The sequence below is a fragment of the Tiliqua scincoides genome, chromosome 4 (assembly GCF_035046505.1).
Source record: "Tiliqua scincoides isolate rTilSci1 chromosome 4, rTilSci1.hap2, whole genome shotgun sequence".
NCBI classification, from domain to species: domain Eukaryota; kingdom Metazoa; phylum Chordata; class Lepidosauria; order Squamata; family Scincidae; genus Tiliqua; species Tiliqua scincoides.
This window is the reverse complement of record NC_089824.1, coordinates 21,476,761-21,501,847: the sequence shown is the minus strand read 5'-3', so window position 1 is coordinate 21,501,847 and position 25,087 is coordinate 21,476,761. Positions and strand designations below refer to the sequence as shown.

Below are 25,087 nucleotides of genomic sequence, written 5' to 3'. Positions count from 1 at the left end.
AAACTTGTTCTTGTCTGCAAAAAGAGGCTAAACGTACCAAGTGCAGTTGACATTGGATGCTGAAGCTACACTGGCACAAGGCCTCCCAGATGACATCATTTTTTATTCTCAGGAGGCACAATTTCCTGTGCTTCTGCTTCTAGTATTAAAGCCAAAACAGAATCAGAGGAAGCTCCCATTCTGATGTGCCTTGTGTGTGAGTACACACAGATAACACTTCCAGTTAAGATACAAGTAAATAATTCTTTCATTCCCTTGACCGTGGATCATGACCGTCCAGTTACATAGTTAGAACAAAACATAGGCACAATAAAATTAAATACAGATCCATACACAAAAATATCAAATCACCTAAACAGTCAGATATCACTGGAGCCATCTAACACATGAATGTTCCTAAAATATTAGCCCCTCAAAGACATTCGTGTGGGGTTAACTGAGCATATGTGAGGAACAGTGGCAGTGCCCTGACCCAGTGGCATGGCTAAGGAGTGGCAGGGGGTACAATGTCCCAGGTATCATGTCTTGAGAGGTGTTTTAGGAAGTCTCCAGGAGCCTCAGAAGGTACTCAGTGTCGTCCCATTCCCCCCCATCCAAGTCTCAGAGGGCCTTCTGAAGGCCTTTGAAAAGCACTTCCAGTTTTCACTGAAATCCACAAATGCCTTTTCAAAGGCCTCCAAGATGCCATATGGGAGTGTAAAAAAAAATGGGGGGGGAGGTGTTTTGGGGGTATAGGAGGATTTTGTGTGCCCCTGGGTGTCAGATGCCTTAGCTACATCACTGCCTAACCTATATGAATTCATCAGAATATCTGCAGAAAAGCCCATGGACACATACAGCTATATCCACAGCAGGCTTCTGCAGGATTTGAACCCCTGCAAAAGTAGGATTCTCAATTACGTACTGAAGTGTGTACACTCAAAGGTTCTCCATAGACACTCTTACAAATATTCATTGGGTCAGGTGTGGAATCTGCCATGACAATGCAGCTCCTTCCCTCATGTATTTTCATTGTGTAAATAAATAATAGTAATAATAATTTTATCCCATAAGAAGGTCGGTAAGAGACAATCCATCTTGGCCAATGTAGTCAAGAGAGACCATATACAGTAATACAAGTGAGAGGAGGAACCAATAGAGAGCTGGTTGAGATGGAAACAAATATTTTAAAGGTGAAACCTGAGGCAAATTTTGGGGCACCTCCCAAGAGCACACCTGAGCACTTTCAAAGTAAGCCACAACAAGCACATCTGACTAAACCTGCAACAGTTCTCCGGGCCGAGGAGTTCTGCACACCCCTAAAGGAAGTACAGGGGGAACCCCATATTCAGGGATCCCATATCCACAGATTCACTTATCCATGGATTGGATCTGTGGGGCATCCCACGCGTGTACCCCCTCACTTCCAAAGGGTCTTCTGAGGCCAGCAGCGACCATGCGCTGTGACGCTTAGAGCCAAAAACACATTTACCGGTTTTTCAAAAAAAACAAAAAGTCATTTTTTTTTAACTCCAAGAGTCATTCTGAACCCAGCAGAGGCCACAGACAGATATGCATGGGCTCTGCTGAGCTCAGAAGACCCTCGAAGCTGCCCTCAGCTCTGGAGAGTGGGGGTGTTCACCCATATCTGTTGTTTAACTTAACCTTGGGAGGTTCCGAAACAGAACCCCTGTAGATATGGAGGCCTGTATCTCACAATCTGCAGTGGCTTTTCAGAACTTAATACTATCCGAACATGGGTTTAACAAGCAATCAAACCAGTTCAACACTGGCCACCTGACAATACAACTATACAGGATGACCCAAAAGTAGGTGGAAAGTAGGTGGAATAAATGTTATCATTTACTGTCCACCTACTTTTGGGTCACCCTGTATATTCTTGTATTTCTGCTCTGACATTATTAACACATCTCCCAGATATGAAAGATGCTCAAATAAGGGAAAAACCAATGCAAAAATCAGATGAAAGACCCATGTTGTAGCTTATGCCATTTCTCTTTCACCTGTACTATCGTGGCATGTTTGAAAATAGCAGCAAGTCACAGGATCCTCGCTGATAGCTGTGATGAAGGCAGGCATGCGAGTTCAGAATCAAGAAAGGCAGTAACCAAATAGCCTGGACAGGCTTCATTTCACTGAGTGTCAAAACAGGAAGTAGCCCCAAAGCAGGGAAGCACATTGCACACGTTGTTTTTTTAAGGTGGCTATCGGTAGGAGCTGTTGAGCAGCAGAGTTATGTGTCTGTGCAAAAGAGCCTATGGAGAGCTGATCCATTTTTCTGCCTGTATCTGCTGTTAGCAGTTCTAGGCCTGGGGGAATGGAGTAGGCCAGAAAAACTAAAATAAATCACTCTTGCCGGCCAAGAAAAACACTGAAATAACTGTTATAATAGCTTGATTACAAAACAATGCAGTTTAAAAATGGGTAGCAAGTAAAAATGCTGTCCCAGTAGGCTTCCTACAAAGCAACAAACGGAATAACTCCGTGCTTAGTAAGGCAAACGGTCCCAATAGAAAATCTAGAGCACACCATTTCTTTTTCTTCCCAAAAGTTTGCAGACCAAGTTCAAAGCCCTTCATTTGTATCAAAGTCAAGCTGATGTCGAACACTTTGAAACTCCCACCCTTTCCACTCCAAGTATAATTACTACTGCTTTGAAGCCAAATGCCATCAATATGTATATAATGCATGAGTGTTTTCCCTGTGGACCCATCTTTCTTTCAAACTCCCTCTTACCTCTCGCTCTCCAGCACTAAAGTGTTAAGGAACGAGTGGAGGAAGATTTTTGGACACAGTCTATAATATCACTGGGGCTGGAGGAGAAATTTCATGACATTAAAAAAATATATATCCTGGGGAGCACAAGTTTAACATTAAAATGTTCAAAAAGCATTGAGAACATGCACTGCTTGATGCAGACATGCTACTTTAAAAAAAAATAGTGCCTCTTAAAAGCTCTCTAAAGTCCCTATTTCCTAAAGGAAACAAGGATCTTGCCAACTTTAATTATACTTTCCCCCAACTGGAACGTTCCATAAGTCTTAAATCCCTAACTTAAGTTTTATTGCCAGTAATTAGGCAAAGCAGAAATTGCCTTTCCAAAAGACAAAAGCTGTTTAAACATTAGAAGATAGGAGGAATCAAGAAAAACCTCCTTCAGTTATGCACTTTCCCAAGTCTTACGTGGTAAAAAAAACACCTTGATATTTGAAGCCAAAATGAATATTATCAGAGATTCTCCCTACCCAACACTTAAAATGGATTTTATTATTTTTTGTGATGTTCCTTAGAGATAATTAAATCCAGGCTGTTTACAAGAAGTTAATCTGGAGAAATGAAAGCCAAAGCGTGTTAACTAATTCAAAACCACTTACAAAAATCTAATATTGTGCTCAGTGATGTACAAATTGGAAACAAACAAATGACCCGGCCAAATGTCACTCCAATCAAACAAAGCCTCCACAACTGGCACCCGACTCTAAAGCTGCTCCAAACTGTGGACATAGTATTTATGACAACACGCTGGCATGCTCTTGTGTGCAAGTCTTTAATGGATCGCTTCAGTAGGGAAGAGCATGCAATTGCACACATAATGTTGGGCCAGAGTCGATTAAATAACCATGAAGAATAAGGGCCCAACCCTATGCTTGTCTGGTGCCACGTGGTACAGTGGCACCAAAACGGCCACTGCTGTATCCTGTATCCTATAACACTAGTTCCCTTACCCCGTGTAGTGCCCCCTACAGGTCTATCTAAGTAGCCCATGTCGGGCTTTCAAGTGTGGGGGGTAGGATCCAGCGGCAGGATCTGCTGCCATCTCTGCTCCCTCCCGAGCCTGAACCACCCTGTGGGCCACCCTCACTCCACCCAGAAAACCTCCTCCCCACCTTCCCCCGCCTTGAAATGCCAGCCTGCCACCTGGCAGGGACAATTACTGCCATACACTCCCCTCCAGCATCCCGTTGGCACGGAGGCCCAGCACCTAATCACACTAGCCTCTTCGCTGGCGCAGCTCATAGCCCACCGGTGGCAAAGTGCCTTACACCACTTTCATTACAGCTGTTGCCGAGTCAGTGCACATGCCACTGACTCTGCACCGGCATTAGATTGGACTGCCTGTTTATCAACAGCTACTATTTACGTGATTTGATTTTAACAAGTGAAATTCTTAAAATCAAGATCTAAGTGAAATTCTTAGCTGAGAATTTATTCTCCAGAAGTCCCAGATGGCATTCATTATCCATTATGTTTCAGGTTAGCCCCTTCTTCTGGGGTCACGAGACAGGAATATCAATTTTGTAGCATCTCCTCCAGGGGGAAGGGTGTCCATGTTCACAAGGCCAAAGAGGAAGAGCAGTCAACACTTTCAAAGCAGATGAATGAACAGTAACCAGTTCAGGCACAACAGAAAAGGGAGAAAAGAGGTTCCACAAACCACAATAGAGAACGACAGAGAGGGTAAAAAAATGAGACATCTGGAACTATGCCCAGGAGTTCCTAACTACCATCCCACATGTATGATAAAGGAAAATGCCTATTGACCTGAAGATAGTAAAGGAATGGCATCTGGGGGTCCTGGAGAACAACAAAAGGATGACACAGGCCTCCCAATGAAGCTGTCTGGACTTGGTGTCCCCTTGCCTGTTTATACATATCTTTGTAAACACATTGTTCATGCATACAAGAACAGGCTCACCAGAGAGTTTCACATTCTGAAACTCTAGCAGAACTAGTTTGATGTTCCGCAGCCCCAAACAGAGTATGCCGTTTTGGTCCTCTGTAAACGACTGCATTCCCCAAGTGATCACACCCTCCATAAGTGCTCCATCTCAAACCCAGCTGGGCAACTGAACACATTAGAGTCATTCGAAATGGGAAGACAGAGTCAACTCCCTCCCCTTGCAGATTCCTACTCTGGAGACATGGATGATCACAGTGACACATCAGGAGAAGCAACATGCATAAGCATCTCATTTACCACAAAATTCCTACTTCTCTAGAGAAACAATTTTTTCCCCCTCAAACAAGGTCTGTAGAATGAGAAGGTGAGGATCTTAGGTAACAGTAAGAACAGAAGAAGAGCCCTGCTGAATCAGGCCCAGGGTCCATGAGTCCAGCTTCCTGTATCCCACAGTGGCCCACCAGATGCCTCAGGGAGCACACAAGACAAGATACTTGCATCTCATTGCCACTTCCCTGCATCTGGCATTCTAAGGTTAAAGTAATAAATTAAGCATATATCTCTACCACAGAAGATAGTTTGTACATGTTTAAATAGTGGGATTCAAGAAAGTTATTTTGCAAGGGATCAATAGGAACTGTTCCTCCTAATGAAACACCTCTCTCTCTCTCTCTCTCTCTCTCACTCACACACACACACACACACACACACACACACACACAGAGTGTGCGAACAACAAATAGTTTTTTTTTTTTCTGCATAAACATAAAGAAGTTTACCAGTGAATGCCAAGGAAGCCATTCATAGATGAGAATGGCAAAAAGGTTTAAGTGAGAGTGAAAGGGAAAGATCTATAGTTCGCAATCTGATACTAATTTTTTTTTGTGGCACCCCATATTATCTACAAATGTCAATTTAGATGCAGCTGAAGCCAACAGTCCGTGTAGCACTGTTAGCTTCAATTATAGGCTAGACATACAGATGGGTGAAGATGTCAGTGACAGCATGTCAGAATTCTGGGTCCTAAGGCACAATTTATCTTGGCACTCCAAATCTAATTTTGAGAGAATTTTATAAGGCTTACAGCCTGAAATACACATCTAATTATGGTTCTTTAAAAAAAAAATACAGGAACACACATCCTTAGGTGTGGCATTTTTAAAATCTCACCTGCCTGTCAACCTCTGTATGTTAAGTGGAAAAATCTGGCATGGTGAGACATTGCCCATTTATTGGCTCTTGCTCGCCCTGAAGCTTAATGCTGAAAGTGGAGCTTCAAGCCAACTCAAAAGGGTATATTCCTGGAGGCCTTAGGGCAAGACCTGCAAACACCTGGTTATAGAGCAAAAAGCCTAGCAGGCATTAGATTTTGGATGCTGTGCAAGATGGCTTTTAGGCACTTTTTTGCTACCACAGCCAAAGAATATACTGCCAAACTCATTAAGCTGAAAACATTTCCATAGTCAAGATGTCCAGCTCCATGGCAGATTGTGTTAGAATATAACTGGCATATGCCAAAATGTCAGCCAAACTTGGAAGAGCTGTGGGCATGTAAGACAGATGCACTGAAGGAGCTGCAGCAAGTTGACGGGAAGCAGGACAGGAGTAAGGAACATGGATGCCATGGCAGAAAGGAAGTGGCAAGTGCGTGAAAAGAAAGGAGGAGGAAACCACACACAACTGAAAGGCCAAAGATGAAGAAAGGGAGGTGATGTATGCCATGCTCACAGCATCAAAGTCATATGACTCCGGCTGCAATCCTGTGTACATTTACTTGAGAGCACGCCCCATTAACTACAGTGGGACTTCCTTCTGAGTAGACATGCATAGGATGGGGCTCTCAGTCTGCCAATGTATGCAATAACTATGCTGAAGACCCTTTTATTTCAGTTACATGTATTTAAACTTTGCCACAGCAGTTGCATGGCTTGCCATCTGATCTGTCCTACAATTTCATATGCTTCCCTCACTTACACCTGCCTCCATCCCTGATCCCTCCGCTCCGATGTCTCCCACCTATCAATATCTAGACTGTAAGTTGCTCAGGTTAGGGACCTATCAACCCCCACTCCCCCAATCTCAATATTCAACAACACACACAAGTATATTTTGATCAGGGGCAAAGAAATGCTGTGGCTGCCAGAGGGCTGCCTCTGGCAAGCCTCTGCCTCAGGCAGACCAAATAGAGGACTGCCTGCTCACACTTCTCAAATGCGGGGGGACGGAAAGGCGACCCTCCCTTGCAGCTCTTCATTGGAGCAGGAACCAAGACATGGAGGAGGGTGGCAGGAGGAGGAGGAAGTGGAAATGGAAAAGGTGCAAAAGAAAGCAACTAAGATGATTACTGGGCTGGGGCACCTTCCTTATGAGGGAAGGCTACAGCGTTTGGGCCTCTTCAGCCTAGAAAAGAGGCACCTGAGGGGGGACATGACTGAGACATACAAAATTATGCAGGGAACGGACAGAGTGGATAGGGAGATGCTCTTTACACTCTCACATAACACCAGAACCAGGGGACATCCACTAAAATTGAGCGTTGGGAGAGTTAGGACAGACAAAAGAAAATATTTCTTTACTGAACATGTGGTTGGTCTGTGGAACTCCCTGCCACAGGATGTGGTGATGGCGACTGGCCTGGATGCCTTTAAAAGGGAATTGGACAAGTTTCTGGAGGAAAAATCCATTACGGGTTACAAGCCATGATGTGTATGTGCAACCTCCTGATTTTAGAAATGGGCTATGTCAGAATGCCAGATACAAGGGAGGGTACCAGGAAGAGGTCTCTTGTTATCTGGTGTGCTCCCTGGGGCATTTGGTGGGCCACTGTGAGATACAGGAAGCTGGACTGGATAGGCCTATGGCCTGATCCAGCGGGGCTGTTCTTAGGTTCTTATGAAGAGGCTTGAACAAGGGGTGGGGAGAACTGTAGGTAGGACAGGCGTACGTGGTTGCTAAACGCTTCCTGACACATGCCTTCTGTTTTCACCGGTGCCAATACTTGTCAGGAAGATGAATATTTATCACATACCATATAATGAATAATGATGTTGATGTCAACCTGTGTTTCATACTACAGCTGTGTGCTTAGCGACACGCCATCTAACAACTGGCCAGGCATACAATGGCGGTTGTTAGTCAATAGTTCATTATTTAGAAAGACACATATACAGCAGTTAGTAGTACAGTAGTTAGAGATATTCCTTACCAGGTGCCAGGATGCCTGATTAGAAGGCTCTGGAGGACTTCCCCATGTCACAAGCAGGTGTCTGACCTGCTTCAGAATGTCTGACAGAAGCCTCTGGAAGCCACTTCTGGTTTGCAGCTTACAGAGGCTTACAGTAGCTTCTGAGGGCCATTCCATGGCCGCAGAGGTCTGATGCGACACAGTAGGTGGCCTCTAGGTCCTTCCAATGAGGCATCCGGAAAACCTGGTAAGTAATTTTCACTTAATGACGAGATATGTCATGAGACAGCTGCAGTCCCCAAGATGGTGGGGTGTCCGGAGACAGACAGATGGCTCAATAGACCAGTGGTTCCCAAACTGGTGGGTCACAACCCACCAGCCAGAGAAGCACTCATCCATTGCCGCTTAAGGGGTAGGGTGATGGCAGCGAGGAGATCCCCAGGATTGTGACACTGCCAGGGATCACTCGCTCACTGAGCAAAGTGAGTGCCAGCCCCAGGGGAGTGAGAAGCCCCACGTACATCTCCACAGGGCAAAACTAAGATCAGAAACCACTTCCATGATTCGTGAAAAGTAGCTTCCTATTGCAATTTTTTTTCCTTTTTAGAGGCTTGGGAAGCCCTGCAGATGCCTCCGCAGGGCTCCTGGCATCCACCCCAGAGGCCAGTGCTTGCTTAGGTAAGCAAAAACCACCATCTGTCCCTGGCAGTGGCACAATCTGGGGGTTGCATTGCTGCCATCCCCCACCCCCGCAAAGACTTACTGTAGTCCCAAAGTCCAAGCAGGGCTTTGTGAACCACTGCAGTAGACCAACAGATCTAGGTTGAAATCTTCACACAGTCACAAAAATCACTGGGTGACCTTGAACCAGGCACATTCTCTCTCAGCTTAACATACTTCATGAGATAGTTGTGAAGATAGAAGCAGGTGAGGAAGCCATGCATGCTGCTTCACGAAACTAAGGCAAGATGCATTAAAAGACTATGACGGGGCCATTGCTGAGCTGCTTCCAACTTGCCTAGCAGCCAGAATGTCCCTGATGTGGCATAATAACTGGCAGGCTTATCAGAACTTCTGTGACAGCCCTGAATGCAACAATACACACAGAGAACTACTGTGAACTGAAAACAGGACCCCTGCACATATCGATATTTATGGGATCAGAACCACTATATGCAAAGAGATTGTCACTGACATGACAAGAAAACATGAGCATCAACTTGAGGTGGCACTACATCTTTGAAGTCTGTATTCAATATTAAACCATTTCCTTCACCCTCCAGAAAAAAACGTGTGGAGGATGGTGCTGTGTGGGAGGAGAGTGTTTATAACAAAGCTGCTGTGGGTGGAGCACAGATAATTCAGCACTGAAGCAACACTTTACTAATATTGAAATATTCGTACTGAAAAGTGGATAGAGCATCTTGGTCACAGCTGCTCAGAAGGAGATATCTCCCAACCACTTTAATAACCATGTCTACTAAAACATACTCCTGGTATTCTACAAAAATCCAAGCCTAATTTTTAATGTAGCATGTGCATGTACATAGCAAGAAAAATTTCTAAACAGTTTTGGAAGTCATTGATTGTATTGCCTGGCTCAGGATGGTAAATGCAGAGTTCAGCAGGTATACTCATAATGATGATTTCTAATTACCTGCAATTATTTAGCTTATCTATGTACTGCTTTTCAAACAAAACATTCTCAAAGCTGTTTATACAGCAAAAGAAATGAGATGTTCCTTGTCTCAAAGGGATCTGCGATCTGAAAAAAAAGACACAAGAGAGACACCAGCAAACAACCAGCAGAAAAGACATTTATGGTGGGCTGAATAGGGTCAGTTGTTTTGCCCTGTTAAAATATAAAGAGAGCCACCACTTTTAGAAGGTGTTTTTTTTACTCAGACAGGAAGATTAATTCTATCTCCAAACACATGCATACATGAAAAAGTGACTGGCACAAGTATTATTATGTAGTAGAGAGTTTTTTGGTTCCATCTTATAGGGGCTTTATGCTAATAGATATTACAATCCATTAGCATAAGGCAGGGCTTTTCAAACTGGGGCGTCACAACGCCCCAGCCTGGGGGTCCTGGACCCTACCCCCTTAAGGGGCGGGGGCAGCCTGGAGGCAGGGAGGAGGCAGCGGCGTGATCCCCAGGATCGCGTCACTCAGGGGGGTTGCAGGGGCTTGGGTACATGTACCCAAGCCCCTGCAACCTCCCAGGGGTGCGGGGAGCCCGGCACAACCTGCAGTAGGGCTCCCCGCAGCAGTGAAAGTGGATATGGAGCAATCGTATGGAGCGATCGTACGGATACGGAGTGGATACGGGGGGGGACGGACATGATTCAGACATACAAAATGATGCATGGGAAGGATAAAGTGGATAGAGAGATGCTCTTTACACTCTCACATAACACCAGAACCAGGGGACATCCACTAAAATTGAGTGATGGAAGAGTTAGGACAGACAAAAGAAAATATTTCTTTATTCAGCATGTGGTTGGGCTGTGGAACTCCTTACCACAGGATGTGGTGATGGCATCTGGCCTGGATACCTTTAAAAGGGGATTGGACAAGTTTCTGGAGGAAAAATCCATTAAGTGTTACAAGCCATGATGTGTATGTGCAACCTCCTGATTTCAGAAATGCGCTATGTCAGAATGCCAGATGCAAGGGAGGGCACAAGGATGCAGGTATCTGGTGTGCTCCCTGGGGCATTTGGTGGGCTGCTGTGAGATACAGGAAGCTGGACTAGATGGGCCTATGGCCTGATCCAGTGGGGCTGTTCTTATGTTCTTAAAAATTAAAATCTCTATACTAAAGCACTTAAAAAAAAAAGAAAAAAGACAGACAGTCCACATTAACTCGTAAGTACTCAGGAGGGCCTGAAGTGCAGTTTCTTGTCTTAGTGTCTCTAGAAATACAAATACTGTATCGAAGTCCTTTTTCTGTTCAACTTCAAGTGCTATAATAAAAGAACTGCTCATAATAAAAGTAGTTAGCCTGCTCAGTTTGTGTCAATCCACCATAAAAAAAAAAAACACACAAATTAGTTTTACATGTTTACTGCCTTCCATTTAAAAAAAAACAAAAACAGATTTCCAACTTCAAATCCTCAGATCAGGAAGAATCTCTACAGTGAGAGTGTGGAGCACAAGTAATGTTGGGCAGCCCAGGTCTCATTTTATTAAATGTGTTCTTAACCACCCCCTTTCAAAGGCTACATGGGTGTCAGAACTGACAGCAAGATGGTATTGCACCTTCTAGTATAGTTGCTGTCAGGTAACACAAGAAAGCGAATAAGGTTCAGCCTCATAAGGACTGGGAATCTAGTCTGGTTGCTGTCCTGAACAACCTATCACTTAAGACAAAGTGCTCTTAGACTCTCCATTTGACCTGCTTAGTGCTTGCTTTCCCTGAAGACTGCCAGTCGTGACAAACACTTTCATATGTCAAGGACTCAATAGTTTCCCTCCAAGCGGAGGTGTAACTTTGGTGAAGCCTGAGGGGCACATGCTACTCCAGGGGGCATGAGTGCTCCCAAGCTCTGCCCTGTCAGCTTCAGGTTCTCCCTGGAGGACAGAATGCTCACTGTGGTGCTTTGCATGCCCCATCCCTTTTCCTTTAGAGGCTGGGGGCTGCTGCAAGGAAAGGAACGAGGTGCGAAAAGCACAGCAGCGAGCACTCTTCCAAAGAGAACCCAGAAGTGACTGCCTTGCATGCAAAGCAGTCATCTCCAGGTTCTCCCCAGAGAGTGGGGTGCTGCTGGCTTCCCACACCCTATTTCTTTGTAGAGGCTCCCGGCCTCCAAAGGGAAAGGCATGGGGCATGTGAAGCACAGCAGTGAGTGTCCTGCCCTCTAGAAAGAACCCAGAAGTGAAGGCACAATGTCACATCGGCCAGAGGCAACTGTATGGCTGTGTTTTTCTGAGCTCTTGAAAGCTCTTGGGAAAGCATGCTATTTCCTGTCAAAAAAACCCTGGGTCTGATGAGATCCGAGGATCTGTGATCAGAAGCGATTCGATCCTACAGATGGTATACGGTTTCGGAGAGGAAGTGTCCAGTCAGGGGCTGTTTTTTTCTCCAAGGGAACCCAGCCATCAATGTCGGTGTTGGTGAGGATTCATGTTGAAACTAAGCCACATTGATTGATTAATTGACTGCCTGATTAAGCCTTTACCCAAGGGAAAAAGGAGGGTCAGGTTTTCCCCCTCTGGGAAGAGGAAGAGGGGGGAGGCTTTCTCTGCTCATTTGTTTGCTTGTGTGAGAAGAAGCTTTGGAGGAGGCCTGCCGAGCTTGTTATGGAAATATGAGAGCATAACTCTAACTTTACTAATCTAAAATTTGTTGGATTATAAATTAATCGTTTTGGAATATAAACTTTGCTTTGAAATGTTCAGTTTTGTTTTCCTGTGGACATCTTGGAGTGCCTGTGGAGAGGGCTGGAGATCTGCATGTCTTTGTTTTGCAAAAGCGGTTTCATTGTTTTGAATTCCTCAGTGTATCTCCTGCAAAGGAATGTATTGGATGTAGCAACAATGTAAGCAATAGAACCAAGATAACAGAAAAAGAAGAATAGAACATCGCATACATCTAGTGGATTTAAAAAGACATTGCAAGGATAAGAAAAGGACTAGACAAGTGAAGGAGGATGATACCCTGAGGACTAGTGGCGTTAAGAAACATTGCAAGGCAAAGGTTTATTTGATTTAAAATTTCCCCGTGTTGGTTTTTATGGGTGAACAGTTGATTTTTTTTGATGATGTGATGTGATGTACGGGTAACTGATAATGATATATGTGATAACAGATATTTGAGTTTTACAGGAAAGAAGAGATAAGAAGGAAGAAAAAGGATGACAGGAAAAGGAGCAAAAGTTAGGGGCTCTCCTGCCCTGGAGTCAAGCTTGGGAAAACTAACACAAGAAGAACCGAAAGGGAAAGACTGGAAGCAGACATTACAAGACAATATAGAAAAATTAGTGATGATGGGACAGCAGCACACAAAACAATTTTTGCAGGTTCAAGCTAGTCTGGATGTTTTAACTACACAACTAAATGATCTCAGTGTGCAACTGAAAGCCGTTAAAGACCAAGCAGATGAGAATACACAAAAGATTAGAAAATTAGGAAAAAAAAAAGACAACCAAAGATCAATCTAGAATATTGGAGATAGAAAAAAACCAATATGATGGAGAGGCAACTTTAATGGAAATTCAGATGGAGAGTGCAGCTCGAGTGGTGAGAACACAAAATGTACCAGAACAGAAAGGGGAAGATGCACGACGTCTGTTTGGTGATTTAATATCAGAGTGGATTGACACACCCACAGAGGAGATACTCATGGATCTGGATTCAGCGAGAAAGTGAGCACTTTCTATCTAAGAAAACATGAACTACCAAGAGAAATCCATGTGAAATTCATTAGAACTTTCTACAGAGTTAAAATATTGAAGATCTCACAGGAAAAGGAATGGATGGTGGAGGGTAGCAAAGTGAAAATTCTGAGACATGTCCCATGGAGAGTGAGAAAGAAGAGAAAAGAAAATGAAGAGTTAGTAAAAAAATTTTAAGAGGAAAACAAATACCATATAGATGGCTTCTCCTGGAAGATATTTTTTTTTTCAATTCCAGTCACAGAGATATAATATAAATTCAACAATGAAAGCAGAAAATTTTTTGAGTACAGTGATGAAAGGTGAGACGAGAAATGAAGAAAATGAGGAAGAGGAATTGAGAAGAAAAGAATGAGAAAGTGTAGAAATGGAGCTGGAAGAAAAGAAATCAAATGATTCAGAGACAATTGAGGAATCAGAGGGAAGAAACTAGAGAGGCAAGGAGGCACTCACTGATAGCAACAAGAAGACAAAAAGAGAAGGTGAATAGTAAAAAGAAACATGATGGTTAAGGGAGGATGGAGTATTTACTCTTTAAGCCAGGGGTGCTCAATAGGTGGATCGCGATCTACCGGTAGATCACAAGGCAAAATGAGTAGATCGCGGAGCCCTGTCTCTCCAAACTGTTAATATGTCAGTTTCGTCTAGTGACTAGACTAAACTGATATATTTAGCTGACACTAAACTGAAACTGACACTTTAGCTGCTCTTCAGGCATGCAGCAACAAAACTGCATGCCTGACGAAACTGACTGCAACAACTGCAGCAACAAAACTGCAGCAACAAAACTGACTAGACTCCAGTAGGGGCTCCATACATTAAAGGGGGTGTCTGTCAGATGCTTCCTTCCCCCCTGGTAGATCTCCGGGCCTTGCTGGGTTCCAAAGTAGCTCTCGAGCCAAAAAAGTGTGAGCACCCCTGCTTTAAGCCATTTATGTTGACATTCACCTCAAAAACAAAAGAAAGTCTTCCTTCAATTGCAAAAGCTATTTGCTTAATATTATCTTAGATATTATAAAGAAAATGTGTATTTAGTTATCATATTAACTGCTGTAAAGATTTTATATGCTAGATACTAGAAAGTTATTAAAATTCCAACGAAAGATGAATTAATAGAGAAAATAATGAATGTGGCGGAAATGGATAGGCTTACAGTGACTTTGGATCAACAGCGTAAACCGGCACAGATGGAGTAATGGAGACTATTTTATGCTTGGTTGAAAATGGAGTTGTAGATGTATAAGATAGGGCATTTAGATGAATATATTGTATACATGATATATTATATAAGATATGAGATGATAGATAAATGATATTAAGAGGCTAAGCTAGAAGAAGAACAAGATCAGAAGGTATGTACTGATTGATTAGATATATTGATATACGATTGCCTGCACCCTCCAATGGTGTGGTTTTTTTTGTTTTTTGTGTGTGTATTGTGTATTGAATTTGTGTTTGTTATGTGTTTGTTTATATTTGTTTTTATTTTGGAAAATAAAAAATTTAAAAACACCCCCCAAAAAGTTATGGCTCTGACTCCAGGATTCCCTACATGCATTCACTGAACATGTGAACGAGGAGCAGTACCATACATGTGGCCCCACTCCCCATTCAACATTTGTGCATTCATGATTAGTGTGAAAGGAGACTATGTACATGCACATGCTATATATCGCTCACACACACAAGACTGCATATGTGTAGGGTTTCTCGACACTATCTAGAATCTGATCATCCAAGAATTCTTAATAGCATAGAGTAGTTATATCCATATAAGCTGCTGTCAGAGTAGCATGGACATTGTGGGGAGGCAGGGCCAGTCTGTGCAATCAGAATGCACGGGGTGGGTGGGAACACATGCACACAACTAAATGCACCTTCCATGATGCAGATAAGCAGCTCATCACATGGCTCAGCCATTTTGCATGGAAAGTCTTTATGGCAATAGCACCCAAGAATTTTAAGTCAGTGGCATGGCACACAACCTTTCCATATGAATGGGCAAATCTATTTACATAAAAATGTGGTGCGTTCGGACAGCCACACGGAAGTGACCTTAGTCAGCAACAATGTCGTCAGCATAAGAGAGGGGAGGCCTTGAACACATGCAAACCCATGTGGTGAAAGAGATCTAATAATGGATTTCCTTCATTGTTCTTCATTAACCTCACAGTCACACATGTGGACATCTCTTACACTGAAATTCATGGTTTTACCTCTTGAGATCACAAGGCATGGTCTTGAATAGATTCAACGCACAGCACATATTCCCACTTAAGCTGTCAGTTCATAAAAATCAAGACATAGTTGAAGTAGGCGGCTACTGCCAAAAAAACAGTCATGTCACAATAAAAATTTCCACAGTCCTTTATCTCTTCTTTCTAAAGACCAGCAGAGTTGCACTTCTGGGATGCATTAACTACAGCAATAATGATTTGTGCAGTGGTAGAACAGTGGCAAAAGCACTGCTTTTTCAGAGGCTTCTTTGGTCTGGTTTGTTATTCTATAGTTTTTTCCTATGGCTAAAGTTTGGTGGTGGTATATAGGCTGAATCCCTGCCTGATGCATCTCAAGCCACAGGTTCAGTATATCTCATGGCTTTCAGTCTTGATGTCAGAAGACATTTCAGGCGCCATACCAAATACCAACAAAGTTTCCATTTAATTGGGGGAAAAATTTTCAGGCATCCATATGGAAGAGGATGTCAGATTGACTCTGAGGATTTCGGTTCGCCCAGTCTCCAATTGATATATCTCGTCTTAAGCGATTATGTGGTGCCATAGCAAAATGAGACCAGGGGGTTCGAACTATTTCATCTGTCAGATGGCAATACATTGGATTTGCCACTACCAAACACATCTTCCTGTGCAGGATAATTGTAGGACACATGAGGCACTTCTAAAATTTGCTGCTTTTGCACATTAAGATAGTTCACTCCTAAAAGTACAGCCATGTGCCTAAACAAATAAAATGTATCAAGTGATCCCTAGATAGCTAGTCTTTTGAAAAAAATATCAGCAGGTTACTGTGAAACATGAAGCTCACCAAAGCTCTTGATATTTCACACAGGTGGCCCCTCCATACCTACAAGGTCAAAAGAAGAGAAGGCCCAGCAAAGGACCATCAAGTCCTTTGAAAGTCCACAAAGAAGTACCCTTCTCTACATAGACAAAACAAAACAAAAATGTTTCATTCAAGATGTCAACATATCACATTTCTAACCCTTTCAAGTTCTCACAAGTGTATTCCCTCAAGCCTTAGTGAGGGTAAGCCTGTTTTCTTCAAGGCTATGAGAAGGAAAAAACAAACCCATAACTTGCTGCAGTTTCCAGGTCTCCACTGCCTCTCATTTGTTAAACAGCCTCAGAAATGTTCTACTGTGTATGAAGACATATCCAAGCAACCATCACCCATGAACCTATCAAGAAAGCACCCACTACGCACCTTAATAAAATCCAAGAACACCTGAGTTCCAGGGCAATAGCAACAGTGGAAGCACTTCATAGATGTCCCCAACTCCACTTTTAAAATAATTTTTGTCCTCAGTCATCCTTGAGAATCATCTGAATCAGCCTTTAGTTTTAACAACTGTTCTCCCCAGATATTATATTTCAATGTTCAATGCTCATAGGGAAAAGGAAAATGAGAACACACCTGCTAGCCATATCCCTGGGCTGACACGTTCACTGCCTATGCCCCACAAACCTCCATGCACTTGGCACTTGTCTATGGAAGGCTGTGCTTTGCTTTTTCTATGTTCACATACAGCACTGTGCCAATATACAGCATATTATCTGAAGACCAACAGTAATAGGCTGATGCCATTCTCCCAGGGCACTGTGCACTTTCTTCTCCATACATAGGAAAAGTGTTATGAGCATAAGCACGCACCACGTGGAGCTTGTTATACTTTCCTTTCCCAAGGATTATTCCAATTGCAACTCAATTCAGAAAGGAGGTCTGTCCACTAGCAAAAACCTGCATTCTCTTAATGTTTTTGGCAACCTTCAGTCTTGAAAGACTATGGTATCGCGCTATGGAACAGCGTCTAGTGTGGCTGAAAAGGCCAATTCAGGAGTGACAATCCCTTCCACACCAGGAGCAAGTGCAGTCTGTCCCTGGTCTGTCTCCCTGGCTATGGGCCTTCCTTCTTTGCCTCTTAGCCTCAGACTGTTGACCAAGTGTCTCTTCAAACTGGGAAAGGCCATGCTGCACAGCCTGCCTCCAAGCGGGCCGCTCAGAGGCCAGGGTTTCCCACCTGTTGAGGTCCACTCCTAAGGCCTTCAGATCCCTCTTGCAGATGTCCTTGTATCGAAATTCTCTTAATACGTATCGTGAAAACAACCAAAATATTTGGGTACAGAATATCTACCACAGCACAACAGGGCAGAACTAAATGATCTCTGGATATACTTCCAGATAGATGTACATTTCAGACTTCAGCTACAACACGACAGTATAAAATACAGTCTCTTTGTCATTGCTTGGGTGACAACTTTTCTTTTGAATATAATTTTTAAGAGATTCAGGGCGCAATCTTAAAGCGTCCTTGGTCCGGCGCAAGCCAAGGACTATCGCAAACATGCCATAAGGCACATTTGAGCTGACTTGGGCGTTGGGGAGGCTGGCATGGGGGTCTGGGGGGCTTGGGGAGGAGGCATTTGGGGGAAGGGGAGGGCAGGTGGTGGGTAGTCCCATGGGCAGGCGGTGGGGAAGCAAGGAGCAGGGCCTGCACTTATGCCAGATCTTAGCCCTGTTCCCAGGCAGCCTGGGGCAGCTCCAGGTTGCTTGGATTTGTGCGAATCCTTCAGGTGGCGCAGACCCGAGAAGACCCACTGGGGCCGCTCCAGCACAATATGGAGTAAGGGGAATTATTTCCCCTTGCCTCAGGGCAAACCATAGCCAGCCTGAAACTTTAGCTGGATACAGCACAGGCCTTATCTGAAACTTGCCTGTTTCAGCGCAAGTTAGGATTGTGCTGTCAATGGACAAGGAGGCCAAATTCTCTAAAAGGTATTACTTTTTGCTGATGCTGTTTTTCTATGGTGCAACTCAAGGCAGAGCAGGATCCAAGCAATCATCCAGGAACTGGCCAGAGTTATACCTACTCAGCTTCAGCATGGTTGTTGCATCTCATTCCTTGAGATCATACCCTGTGATTAGTTATGAGTTTCATACAAACATCCTTGTGAACCAACCCACAATGCCAAACACAACCATGAACTATGCATTGGGGTCTGCCAGATACTGGACAGGCCTTATTTTTGCAGTCCCAGACAGGAGCAAAAGAGGGTTTCTCAAGCCTCTGGTGGGCTGCCACCATGCTGGCATGCTGCATTTGGTTTGGTGGGCCACAGTTGTTCAAGTCTATTTTTAACATATGCATCTTAGTTACATGCAGCTATTGTAGATATCAGTGGTTTTTCCTGTTAAAATTGAATTTCCTGGCTTCTGATGACATAAGTGGGTCCCTCTGTGTGCAGTTTGTCTGTGTGCTCACATATGCATTACAAGTGACTTTTTACTGTGGGTTATTATAGGAAATGAGGCACTCTCACTTGCAGAACACCAGCTTCTTGTTAAACTCCATGAATGTACAAACAAGCATGTCTTTGTCACAGGAGCCCAAGTTCAAATGCACAAGAATCAGATAATGATTTTCTTTAAGTGTACAATGCAACATGCTCCCACTCAGATAAAGAGCAAAGTAGAAAAATCAGACACTCAGAAACTAAAACAGATCTTGGAAATATATTTAGGGTTTTCCCTACCCTTTCCCCCAAATTGCTAAACTATCCATAAATTCTTCCAAACAGTTAAGTGTATCTTCACACACTCAAAATGAAAGAATTAGATATCCACAGTAGTATTTATCAGTACTTTGTCTCTTTCATACTCTGTACCTTAATGGCTAATTGCGATCATATAGATTATTTATCCCAACCCCTTTTCAACTGAAAAGGTCAAAAGTGCTATTCCAATTCCAGCTGTGAAAACTAATCTCAAAGAAAACTCGCAATTGTGCACATTCGTATTTTTCAACATCTTTTCCATTTCCCCCGTTATTGTGAGAAAGGAATGATTTAGATAACACCTTTATGCATTCAAAAAAATAAAACCCAAACCTTATTCAGATGTACTACTAAGGTTACGTGGTTCAGCAAATATTTCAAATGATTTTTCCCCCCTCCTTTTGATGGGTGAAAAGTTAGGGAGGAAGGCAAAGGAACTAGCCACTGAAAAAGGAGAGGACCAAAATAGTTTTGAGAAACAGTTTACTATCCCAGCATCTTTGCATTTTATGGGCTGGATAAGTTAACAGGAAGTGGTGAGCTGTCGGAGGTATGTGTAACTACGCCTAAATTATAGCTGTAAAAACCAGCTACCCAAATTCTTAGAGAACTCCTAGTTAGAACCTACTCAGATTACACAAAGATAATAAAAGGGAATTAAGCTCGGAAGCCAACGGGTTCCTTTGCCCACACATTAAACATGAACCTAATTACCAGTGTTTCATGGTGTGGCTGACGGTCATGCTGCTCTTTGAAACAAAGAAGATTTATTCAGCTTCATCACAGGATTCTACAGCAATTGCTGAAACAATGATCAATACTGTTAGGAGTTCTATATCATTAATAATTATTCATTGAAATTATTGTGGTGCCTTATCCTGGAAAAACAGAACAATCATTTGAAACCCATGAAGGTATGCCTTCAGCTCCGTTTGTGCATTGCCCTGTGTAGATTATTAATAATTATAAGAATATAATTATAAGAATAAGAATATAATAAAGATTATTTTCCAAATAGTGAAAGGATGGGCTGATTCCAGAGGCACTAAAAGTCTACATGCAGAGATAAAAATATTAGTTTATATGAATATGTACTATTTAGAGCAGTACTTTCAAAACATTTTAGCACTAGGACCCACTTTTAAAATCTATCATTATCCACCAGACAAAAAAAAAATTAGGAAAAAATATTTTATTTATTAATAATTAATAAATTAATTAATTATTGGGATCCTGTGCTCCCAAGGCTGCTAGAGACCGTACATATAATATGTGTGTATGTGAGCATTTGCTAGACTCTCCCTAGAAATGGAGTTCAAGGAATGTTGACCCAAATCTTTACAGTCATTCTAGAATAGCCAGAAGGCTGAACAGGAGAGCAAGATGTGCAGTTAGGGATTTCCAGGCCAGACAAAGGGCTGAAATTGGATTCACTTGTGATCTATGGCATGCCAATTACTAGAGAAAATAGAAAAATGTGACATTTTAATTTGGGGTATGAAGATTACCATAACATTGGTTAGCTTCCAGCTAAAAATTTTCTTCTGCAAACTGGACAAGGGTGTTTGTAAGGTGTGCGTTCGCGCATGCTTTTTTAATGTCTCAAAAACTTTCCATGGTCCACCAAAAATCAGCTTGCAACCCACTAGTGGGTCCCACCCCACAGTCTGGGTAACACCGATTTAGTAGACTGATCGACAAACTTCATTGTCTGCCAGGGTTGCCCCACCACCTTTATATACCACAAGAAAACCTTACTCAGATGTACCTCTAAGATTAGGTGGTTACCAGTCCAATCAGTAAAACTACATTCTGTCAGTACTACAGGCTGAAAACTGAATAGAAAATTCAGCCCATGAAAACTGAGCAAATTCCAGATTCTGTCCACTTACAGCTCAGCATTTTTTCCCTCTTTGGCCCTGCCTGTCTGCCAAATTCTGACATGGCTTCATGCATGATCTTCCAGATTTCTAGGTCCATTGTATCCATATGGTTCATGGCTTTGTTACTAGGAACAGTCCTGGTTTTGGTAAACCACAATGTGTATTTTATCCCTATTTTTTTGCCTTGGTTGGGAGAGGGGTACCTTGTTCAAAGCTTTTGCTACCCTGGGTTGCTATAATTGTCAACCTTCAGGGTTCAGCTACCTCTCAAAATGGGAAATGGACACTTCTCAAATACAGGTACATAAGTGCCAAGGTGTCTAGCTTGGGGCAACCTCCAATTTCACACCCTGCAACTATCAAGATAAATTCTGAACTTCCAGTGTCCTAAAATGGGTTAGTTATACTCTATCGTTCAACAAAAAAAAAAACCCTCCGTTGTTTTCAAATGGCGGAACAGACTATTACACAAAACATTTCATGCAACCAAGAAATAAAGAGAGTTCAACTTAAGAACATAAGAACAGCCCCACTGGATCAGGCCATAGGCCCATCTAGTCCAGCTTCCTGTGTCTCACAGCGGCCCACCAAATGCCCCAGGGAGCACACCAGATAACAAAAGACCTCATCCTGGTGCAATGTCAGAATGCCAAGCAGTCTGTCCTGGACTCAGGGGCTGATCCAATGTTTGTACTGGGAGGACGGGGACATGAGCACTACCTTCTCGAAAGCCCAGGTCAACCAGGTGGATAGACCTGGGCTAACCAGACTAGGAGTCAAGATCTACTTGCCAGGTAGACCTAAGCTCCCAATCTAGCTCTTCCAGGCAGGCTACCAGCCGTACTTGGGCTGTTTCCTGTCCCAGTAAGTGGCCTTCCCCTCTGGCCTCAATTCGCGGAGGGGCCATGCACCCATGCCCCCCCTTGGATCCATGGTCTGACCTAAGACAACTTCAGATGCTTACAAGAGTATTCTGAAAAATGGTTCAAACAAAGAAGAGAAGAAAAACCAGAGCCTGCTGAAGGCAGATTCTTGGTGGAGAGAGAGGCGCGCGCACACACACCAAAAAAAAACCCCCACTGTGCACCACTCCTTTAAGTACAAGATTGATGCTCTGAGGTTCACCTCAACTACCCTTTGGTTTAGGCAACATTTGCAACTTCAGGCCCTATGACCAAGCCAAAGGAGATGTGTAGCGCCCTGTTAATAAAACACTTTCATTTAGCCTGCTCACATGTGAAGCCTTTGTTCTTTCGATTATGCCGCAGATAACAGAGACCACAATAGACAGGATTTTGAAGTGCCAAGTTACCTCCATGGTTTGGCTGAAGATACGGTACCAGCCTTTCAATCAACCTGTATCGAACGGGACAGCAAAAAGGGTGTGGTGGTAAAACAGTCAAAAGAAATTAAATTGAACAGTTTTCTATAGATGTTTTCCATGAAAACAGCTCAAGTTTGGTTTTGCTTTGACCAGTCGGAACTGCAAGACATCAATTTCAATTCTTAAATCCATTACGTACTTGCTTACTCACTTATATGGCAATGGTTGCATTTGGGAAGGGGTAACATTTTCATTACCCCCATTCATTTCTACAAAGGGCGGGGGGCTTAGTTGCAGCATGGGTCTACTTTTCTTTTTTACTCGTTTTAAGTTTAAAAAGGAACAGCCAAGACCCTTTTGGCTTATGGTTGCCATTTTTCTCCACAATACCTTGGAAATAGTTCTAGGGCGTTGTCAAGAAAGAATAGTGGTCACCACCAAAACTATGGTGATTACTTTGGTGGCTGATATTCCCCCCCCCCCCCCCACACACACACACACAGTTCCCAGAGAATGATGCAACAATTAGGGCAGTGGTTCTCAAACTTACCAGGGCCATGACCCACCTCATCCTTGGGGGGTGGCATCTCAGCCCACCTCCAGCAGCTGCCCTGACATCACACCGCCCCAGGACTGCCTCCAAAGACCTCAACAGGCCTCAGAAATGACTCCAGTAGCGAAACCACTGTTGGGTTTTGATTCACTTCTTGGTGGGTCACATCCAGGAAGCAGAGATTTCAATGAAAACATGGGTAATGGAAATAGCTGCTAATTGTCCTGCAAGGAGCTCAGCTCCTACAGTTTGCAAGCATGTGCAAATTTAGGGAGATAAACACATCTCCTAGGCAAATCTCCTGTGAACTTCTAATAGCATTTCCAACTCAAACCCTGGAAAGCCACTACCAGTCAGTATAGCCAATACTGAGCTCCAAGGACCAACAGTCTGACTCAACATAAGTCAACTGCATATGTTCACACATTTTTTTAAAAAAAACCACAACAGAGGAACCTGCTCTAGGTAGCAACTGCTGAAGTGCACAAAATTTGAACTTGAGATTTCAGAAACAAAAAATTTATTCTGCCCACAACACACACACACACACACCCTCAAATTATTTCTGCTTGAAAAAGTAATGTCAAGCAGCATAATGATATATATGGGCAGCAACTGTTACCCTGCACATCCCTGATCTTGTCTGATCTTGGAAGCTAAGCAGGGTCAGGCCTGGTTAGTACTTGGATGGGAGACCGCCTGGGAATACCGGGTGCTGTAGGCCTATACCATAGTCTTTCGAGACTGAAGGTTGCCAACCATAATGATATGGTTTGACAGTACAAACCCTTATGGATAGGACATGCTTCCCCTCACCCCTATGCTGCCAAGCAGAGAGCCCTCCATGCACACAATTGTATGCACTGCAGCTTTTTTAGATCTAAATCAACACACAGGGTCAGGTGTGCACCACAATAGGTAGTCTCTCCATCCCTCCCCCCCCCATTTTATATAATGGTTAAAAAGAGGTTATGTCTCATTTATGATAAACATGGAGGCTGCATCTTAAGCATACTTAAGCCTAGCAGTTAGTTTTCAGTGGGTTTAGCTCTCTGCTGGATTGCGGGCAGAGTGGTAAATGTGGGAGAAAAAACCTCTCCAATAGTTGCTGTATTCAGTTAGTGGTTTAGTGGGCATTATGAGCCAGAAAGTCATATTAAAAACAAAACCTCATTAGTACCATAATAAATAGTTATCCAGTCCTAGCCAATAATTGGTTTGAAAAAGCAAAGGGTTGGACAACTTTTATTATTACTTATGGCAAACCATTTATTATGTAAAAAAAAAAAGGCCATTTATTATTTAAGTGATGTTTTATAACCCTGGGGTGGGATGGGTAATAGAAAATGAAGACATTGCCAGAGTTTATATTACAGCAGCAGGGAGGCTTGCAGAGGGGGATGCAAGCCTCCAGGACCCTCCAGAAGGCTTTGCAGCACCATCCCAGTATGTTTAAATGCCCCTGGGTCCCCACAGTGCCACAATCACTGCAATGCCATTGGGACACACACACCCCGCTCCCACAACAACTTACAGTGGGGCTTTTCAAACTGGGGCGTCACAACGCTCCAGGCTGCAGGCCCTGTCCCCTACCCCCTTAAGGGGCAGGGGCAGCCTGGAGGTAGGGAGGAGGCAGCGGCGCAATCTCCAGGCAGCAGGGGTGAGGGAAGGCAGCGGCGCGTTCCCCAGGATCGTGCCGCTGCAGCCTCCTGGGGGTGTAGGGCGCCCGGCGCGACCTACAGGAGGGCTCCCCTCAGCAGTGAAAGTAGATGCAGAGCGATCGCACTCCATTTCCGCTTTAGCAGAGGCGGGGCACGATCGCTCCGCATCTACTTTCACTGCTGCAGGGAGCCCTGCGGCTCCCCGCACCCCCAGGAGGTTGCAGGGGCTTGGGTGCGTGTACCCAAGCCCCTGCAGCCCCCCTGAGCGGCACGATCCTGGGGAACGCGCCGCTGCCTTCCCTCACCCCTGCTGCCTGGAGATTGCGCCGCTGCCTCCTCCCTACCTCCAGGCTGCCCCTGCCCCTTAAGGGGGTAGGGGACAGGGCCTGCAGCCTGGAGCGTTGTGACGCCCCAGTTTGAAAAGCCCCACTGTAAGTTGTTGTGGGGGCGGGGTGTGTGTGTCCCAATGGCATTGCAGTGATTGTGGCACTGTGGGGACCCAGAGAGTTCAAGAACCACTGACTTACAAGATTCCCAACTCCCTTGGAGGAGTTTGGGAACCCCTGCTTTAGAGTTAAGACCAGGAAGACCTGATTCAGCCCCCCACTTG

At 43.8% G+C, this 25,087-nt stretch overlaps 1 protein-coding gene and 1 pseudogene across 3 annotated transcripts in view; one reads left to right on the top strand and one right to left on the bottom strand.

The window, feature by feature from the left end:
* The window catches only part of RSPO2 (R-spondin 2), a 133,894-nt gene that overhangs the window by 71,494 nt on the left and 37,313 nt on the right, over positions 1-25,087 (bottom strand). The window lies entirely within an intron of this gene.
* Positions 23,424-23,540, top strand: LOC136650327 (5S ribosomal RNA; annotated as a pseudogene).